Genomic DNA, 7,598 nt, shown 5'->3' on the forward strand with positions numbered 1-7,598 from the left:
GGTAACCCCCATCAGCATAAAGCTGCAGAGGCCTGATGGGTGCGATTAAGTCAGGGATCAGTCCGTACGAGCGACTCGATCACGCCTCGCCCGAGTCTAGCCTCGGGCAAGGGCAGCCGACCCCTAGGGATTTCCGTCTCGCCCGAGGCCCCCCTTTTAACGGCGGACACATCTCCGGCTCGCCCGAGGCCTTGCCTTCGCTAAGAAGCAACCCTGACTAAATCGCCGCACCGACCGACCAAGTCGCAGGAGCATTTAACGCAAAGGTGGCCTGACACCTTTATCCTGACGCGCGCCCCCCGGCAGAGCCGAAGTGACCGCCGTCACTTCGCCGCTCCACTGACCGGTCTGACAGAAGGACAGCGCCGCCTGCGCCACTCCGACTGCAGTGCCACTTGACAGAGTGAGACTGACAGGCAGTCAGGCCCTGCCAAAGGCGCCATAGGAAACTCCGCTCCGCCCGACCCAGGGCTCGGACCCGGGCTAAGACCCGGAAGACGGCGAACTCCGCTCCGCCCGACCCAGGGCTCGGACTCGGGCCAAGACCCGGAAGACGGCGATCTCCGCTCCGCCCGACCCAGGGCTCGGACTCGGGCTAAGACCCGGAAGACGACGATCTCCGCTCCGCCCGACCCAGGGCTCGGACTCGGGCTAAGACCCGGAAGACGGCGATCTCCGCTCCGCCCGACCCAGGGCTCGGACTCGGGCCAAGACCCGGAAGACGGCGATCTCCGCTCCGCCCGACCCAGGGCTCGGACTCGGGCTAAGACCCGGAAGACGGCGATCTCCGCTCCGCCCGACCCAGGGCTCGGACTCGGGCTAAGACCCGGAAGACGGCGAACTCCGCTCCGCCCGACCCAGGGCTCGGACTCGGGCTAAGACCCGGAAGACGGCGAACTCCGCTCCGCCCGACCCCAGGGCTCGGACTCCACCCTGGCCTCTGCCGAACGACCTCCGCCTCGCCCGACCCAGGGGCTCGGGCTCGGCCTCGGCAACGGAAGACAGACTCGACCCCAGCTTCGGAGGAGCCCCCACGTCGCCCGGCCTCGGGCGCGGGCCCGCCACGTCAACAGGGAGCGCCATCATCACCCTACCCCGAGCCGACTCGGGCCGCAGAGAACAAGACCGGTGTCCCATCTGGCTAGCTCCGCCAGATAGGCAATGATGGCGCCCCGCGTGCCCTGTGACGACGGCGGCTCTCAGCTCCCTTACGGAAGCAGGGGGACGTCAGCAAGGACTCGACCGCTCCGACAGCTGTCCCTCCGCCAAGCTCCGTTGCTCCTCCGACAACCACGACATCACACCAGCAGGGTGCCAAGATCTCTCCGGCTGCCACATTGGCATGTACTTAGGGCGCTAGCTCTCCCTCCGCTAGACACGTAGCACTCTGCTACACCCCCATTGTACACCTGGATCCTCTCCTTACGACTATAAAAGGAAGGACCAGGGCCTTCTTAGAGAAGGTTGGCCGCGCGGGACCGAGGACGGGACAGGCGCTCTCTTGGGGCCACTCGCTTCCCTCACCCGCGTGGACGCTTGTAACCCCCTACTGCAAGCGCACCCGACCTAGGCGCGGGACGAACACGAAGGCCGCAGGATTTCCACCTCTCTCACGCCCGTCTCCGGCCACCTCGCTTTCCCCCCTTCGCGCTCGCCCACGCGCTCGACCCATCTGGGCTGGGGCACGCGGCACACTCACTCGTCGGCTTAGGGACCCCCCGGTCTCGAAACGCCGACAGTTGGCGCGCCAGGTAGGGGCCTGCTGCGTGCTGACGAACAGCTTCCCGTCAAGCTCCAGATGGGCAGTCTCCAACAACCTCTCCGGCCCGGGACGGTGCTCCGTTTCGGGAGTCTTGAGTTCATGTCCTTCGACGGCAGCTACGACATGATACTCCTTCCACCGCCGCGCGACAACGACAATGGCGGCCGACAACCCGCCCGCCGGCGGCGGAATCGACGACGTCTTCCCCGCATGGTGGAAGAACAACATTCGAGCTCGCCCCGTCCTCTCCCCCGCCAACGGAGGAGGACGCGGGGCAACCAAGGCCAAGCGGGAGGCCGCGCTTCATCGGCCGTCGAGCGAATCGACGTCCCCGACGCCCCAACGGAAGGCACGCCGGGCGTCGACCTCGCGTTCGAGACGAAGGCAAGCGCCGTCCCCCCGCGACACGCCGATCCCGAGCAAGAAGACGACGCCAGCGCACTCGCGGAGAGCTTGCAGGACGTTGCCCTCGTACCTGAGACGACGGTGCAACCAGTCCCCGACGTGACTATGTCGCTCCTCGTCGACCAAAAGGTACCGACTAAATTCCCATCTTACATCATTTCGACTCGACCTCAACCCGCCTAGCGACCTTGCTTTGGCGGGCGCTCTCGTTGAGGCGAGTGCAACCCCACTGGGGTTTCGTATGCGGTCGCCTTGGGACCTGTTGACGGACGTCTCGACCTACGGACCCTCTGGGTCCGAGGAAGACGACGATCCCAGCATCTGTTGGGATTTCTCCGGATTTGGCAACCCCAGTGCCATGCGGGACTTTATGACCGCATGTGACTACTGCCTCTCCGACTGTTCCGACGGTAGCCGCAGCCTTGACGATGAGGACTGCGGCCCAAGCCGCGAATGTTTCCACATCGAGCTAGGGGATCCCTCCGAAGGCAACCATCTCGGCATGCCGGAGGACGGTGATCTTCCTAGGCCGGTGCCTCACGCCGACATCCCGCGGGAGCTAGCTGTGGTCCCCGTTCCGGCGGGGGGTCACGACCCACAGCTCGAGCAAGTCCGCGGGGCGCAGGCCAGGCTCGACGAGGGAGCAGGAGCGCTTGAGCCGATCCGCCGGGACATCGGGCAGGTATGGGCGGGCCAACCCCCGGCCGGAGAAATGCGTCACCTGCCCCAAGGTCTCCGGCACCGCGTCGCCAACGATGTCAGGGTCATGCCGCCGCCCGCATCCAGCGGGGTCGGTCAGAACCTGGAAGCCGCAGCGATGCTCCTCCGCGCGATGCCGGAGCCATCGACCACCGAGGGTCGGCGAATCCAGGGAGAGCTCAAGAATCTCCTAGAAGGCGCTGCGGCCCGACGGGCCGAGAGCTCTGCCTCCCGAAGGCAGGGATACCCCTCGGAACCTCATGTCGCGACCTCCCGATTCATGCGGGAAGCCTCGGTCTACACCGGGCGCACGGGCAACACCGTGCCTGCGGCCCCGGGCCACCTCGGCAACGAGCACCATCGTCGCGACCGTCGGGCCCACCTCGACGAAAGGGTGCGCCGAGGCTACCACCCCAGGCGTGGGGGACGCTATGACAGCGGGGAGGATCGGAGTCCCTCGCCCGAACCACCCGGTCCGCAGGCCTTCAGTCGGGCCATCCGACGGGCGCCGTTCCCGACCCGGTTCCGACCCCCGACTACTATCACAAAGTACTCGGGGGAAACGAGACCGGAACTGTGGCTCGCGGACTACCGCCTGGCCTGCCAACTGGGTGGAACGGACGACGACAACCTCGTCATCCGTAACCTCCCCCTGTTCCTCTCTGACACCGCTCGCGCCTGGTTGGAGCACCTGCCTCCGGGGCAGATCTCCAACTGGGACGACTTGGTCCAAGCCTTCGCCGGCAATTTCCAGGGCACGTACGTGCGCCCCGGGAATTCCTGGGACCTCCGAAGCTGCCGACAACAGCCGGGAGAGTCACTCCGGGACTACATCCGACGGTTCTCGAAGCAGCGCACCGAGCTGCCCAACATCACCGACTCGGATGTCATCGGCGCGTTCCTTGCCGGCACCACCTGCCGCGACCTGGTGAGTAAGTTGGGTCGCAAGACCCCCACCAGGGCGAGCGAGCTGATGGACATCGCCACCAAGTTCGCCTCTGGCCAGGAGGCGGTCGAGGCTATCTTCCGAAAGGACAAGCAGCCCCAGGGCCGCCCATCGGAAGAGGCTCCCGAGGCGTCTACTCCGCGCGGCGCCAAGAAGAAAAGCAAGAAGAAGTCGCAATCGAAACGCGACGCCGCCGACGCGGACCTTGTCGCCGCCGCCGAGTACAAGAACCCTCGGAAGCCCCCCGGAGGTGCTAACCTCTTCGACAAGATGCTCAAGGAGCCGTGCCCCTATCATCAGGGGCCCGTCAAGCACACCCTCGAGGAGTGTGTCATGCTTCGGCGCCACTTCCACAGGGCCGGGCCACCCGCAGAGGGTGGCAGGGCCCACGACGACGACGACAAAAAGGGAGATCACCAAGCAGGAGAGTACCCCGAGGTCCGCGACTGCTTCATGATCTACGGTGGGCATGCGGCGAATGCCTCGGCTCGGCATCGCAAGCAAGAGCGCCGGGAGGTCTGCTCGGTGAAGGTGGCGGCGCCAGTCTACCTAGACTGGTCCGACAAACCCATCACCTTCGACCAAGCTGACCACCCCGACCACGTGCCGAGCCCAGGGAAATACCCGCTCGTCGTCGCCCCCATCGTCGGCGACGTCAGGCTCACCAAGGTCCTGATGGACGGGGGCAGCTGCCTCAACATCATCTACGCCGAGACCCTCAGGCTCCTGCGCGTCGATCTGTCCTCCGTCCGAGCAGGCGCTGCGCCCTTCCACGGGATCATCCCTAGGAAGCGCGTCCAGCCCCTCGGACGACTCGACCTTCCCGTCTGCTTCGGAACGCCCTCCAACTTCCGAAGGGAGACCTTGACGTTCGAGGTGGTCGGGTTCCGAGGAACCTACCACGCGGTACTGGGGAGGCCATGCTACGCGAAGTTCATGGCCGTCCCCAACTACACCTACCTGAAGCTCAAGATGCCGGGCCCCAACAGGGTCATCACCGTCGGCCCCATGTACAAACACGCGTTCGAATGCGACGTGGAGTGCGTGGAGTACGCCGAGGCCCTCGCCGAGTCCGAGGCCCTCATCGCCGACCTGGAGAACCTCTCCAAAGAGGTGCCAGACGTGAAGCGTCATGCCGGCAACTTCGAGCCAGCGGAGACGGTTAAGGCCGTCCCTCTCGACCCCAGTGGCGACACCTCCAAGCAGATCCGGATCGGTTCCGGGCTCAACCCCAAATAGGAAGCAGTGCTCGTCGACTTTCTCCGCGCAAACGCCGACGACTTTGCGTGGAGTCCCTCGGACATGCCCGGCATACCGAGGGATGTCGCCGAGCACTCGCTGGATATTCGGGCCGGAGCCCGACCCGTCAGGCAGCCTCTGCGCCGATTCGACGAGGAGAAGCGCAGAGTGATAGGCGAGGAGATCCACAAACTAATGGCAGCAGGGTTCATCAAAGAGGTATTCCATCCCGAATGGCTTGCCAACCCTGTGCTTGTGAGGAAGAAAGGGGGGAAATGGCGGATGTGCGTAGACTACACTGGTCTCAACAAAGCATGTCCGAAGGTTCCCTACCCTCTACCTCGCATCGATCAAATCGTGGATTCCACTGCTGGGTGCGAAACCCTATCCTTCCTCGATGCCTACTCAGGGTATCACCAAATCCGGATGAAAGAGTCCGACCAGCTCGCGACTTCTTTCATCACGCCCTTCGACATGTACTGCTACGTCACCATGCCGTTCGGCTTGAGGAATGCGGGCGCGACGTACCAGCGGTGCATGAACCATGTGTTCGGCGAACACATCGGTCGCACGGTCGAGGCCTACGTCGATGACATCGTAGTCAAGACAAGGAAGGTTTCCGACCTCCTCTCCGACCTTGAAGTGACATTCCGATGTCTCAAGGCGAAAGGAGTCAAGCTCAATCCTGAGAAGTGTGTCTTCGGGGTGCCCCGGGGCATGCTCTTGGGGTTCATCGTCTCCGAGCGAGGCATCGAAGCCAACCCGGAGAAGATCGCAGCTATCACCAGCATGGGGCCCATCAAGGACTTAAAAGGCGTACAGAGGGTCATGGGATGTCTCGCGGCCCTGAGCCGCTTCATCTCACGCCTCGGCGAAAGAGGTCTGCCTCTGTACCGCCTCTTGAGGAAGGCCGAGTGCTTCGCTTGGACCCCTGAGGCTGAGGAAGCTCTCGGGAACCTGAAGGCGCTCCTTACAAAGGCGCCTATCTTGGTGCCCCCAGCTGATGGAGAAGCCCTCTTGGTCTACGTCGCCGCGACCACTCAGGTGGTTAGCGCCGCGATTGTGGTCGAGAGGCAAGAAGAGGGGCATGCATTGCCCGTTCAGAGGCCAGTCTACTTCATCAGCGAGGTGCTGTCCGAGACCAAGATCCGCTACCCACAAGTTCAGAAGCTGCTTTATGTCGTGATCCTGACGAGGCGAAAGTTGCGACATTACTTCGAGTCTCATCTGGTAACTGTGGTGTCATCCTTCCCCCTGGGGGAGATCATCCAGTGCCGAGAGGCCTCGGGCAGGATCGCAAAGTGGGCGGTGGAAATCATGGGCGAAACAATCTCGTTCGCCCCTCGGAAGGCCATCAAGTCCCAGGTGTTGGCGGACTTCGTAGCTGAATGGGTCGACACCCAGCTGCCGACGGCTCCGATTCAACCGGAGCTCTGGACCATGTTTTTCGATGGGTCGCTGATGAAGACGGGAGCCGGCGCGGGCCTGCTCTTCATCTCGCCCCTCGGGAAACACCTACGCTACGTGCTACGCCTCCATTTCCCGGCGTCCAACAATGTGGCTGAGTACGAGGCTCTGGTCAACGGGTTGCGGATCGCCATCGAGCTAGGGGTCAGACGCCTCGACGCCCGCGGTGACTCGCAGCTCGTCATCGACCAAGTCATGAAGAACTCCCACTGCCGCGACCCGAAGATGGAGGCCTACTGCGATGAGGTTCGACGCCTGGAAGACAAGTTCTACGGGCTCGAGCTCAACCACATCGCTCGGCGCTACAACGAGACTGCGGACGAGCTGGCTAAAATAGCCTCGGGGCGAACAACGGTTCCCCCGGACGTCTTCTCCCGGGATCTGCATCAACCCTCCGTCAAGATCGACGACACGCCCGAGCCCGAGGCACCCTCGGCTCGGCCCGAGGCGCCCTCGGTCCAGCCCGAGGTACCCTCGGCCCCCGAGGGCGAGGCACTGGACGTCGAGGAGGAGCAGAGCGGGGCCACGCCTGATCGAAATTGGCAGGCCCCGTACCTGCAATATCTCCGCCAAGGAGAGCTACCCCTCGACCAAGCCGAGGCTCGGCGGGTAGCGCGACGCGCCAAGTCGTTCGTCTTGCTGGGCGATGAGGAGGAGCTCTACCACCGCAGCCCCTCGGGCATCCTCCAGCGATGCATCTCCATCGCCGAAGGTCAGGAACTCCTGCAAGAAATACACTCGGGGGCTTGCGGCCATCATGCAGCGCCTCGAGCCCTCGTCGGGAATGCTTTCCGACAAGGCTTCTACTGGCCAACGGCGGTGGCTGACGCCACTAGAATTGTCCGCACCTGCGAAGGGTGCCAATTCTATGCGAAGCAGACCCACCTGCCCGCTCAGGCTCTGCAGACGATACCCATCACCTGGCCCTTTGTTGTATGGGGTCTGGACCTCGTCGGTCCCTTGCAGAAGGCGCCCGGGGGCTACACGCACCTGCTGGTCGCCATCGACAAATTCTCCAAGTGGATCGAGGTCCGACCCCTGAACAACATCAGGTCCGAGCAGGCGGTGGCGTTCTTCACC

This window comes from Zea mays, chromosome 5 (genome assembly GCF_902167145.1).
Source record: "Zea mays cultivar B73 chromosome 5, Zm-B73-REFERENCE-NAM-5.0, whole genome shotgun sequence".
Lineage (NCBI taxonomy): Eukaryota > Viridiplantae > Streptophyta > Magnoliopsida > Poales > Poaceae > Zea > Zea mays.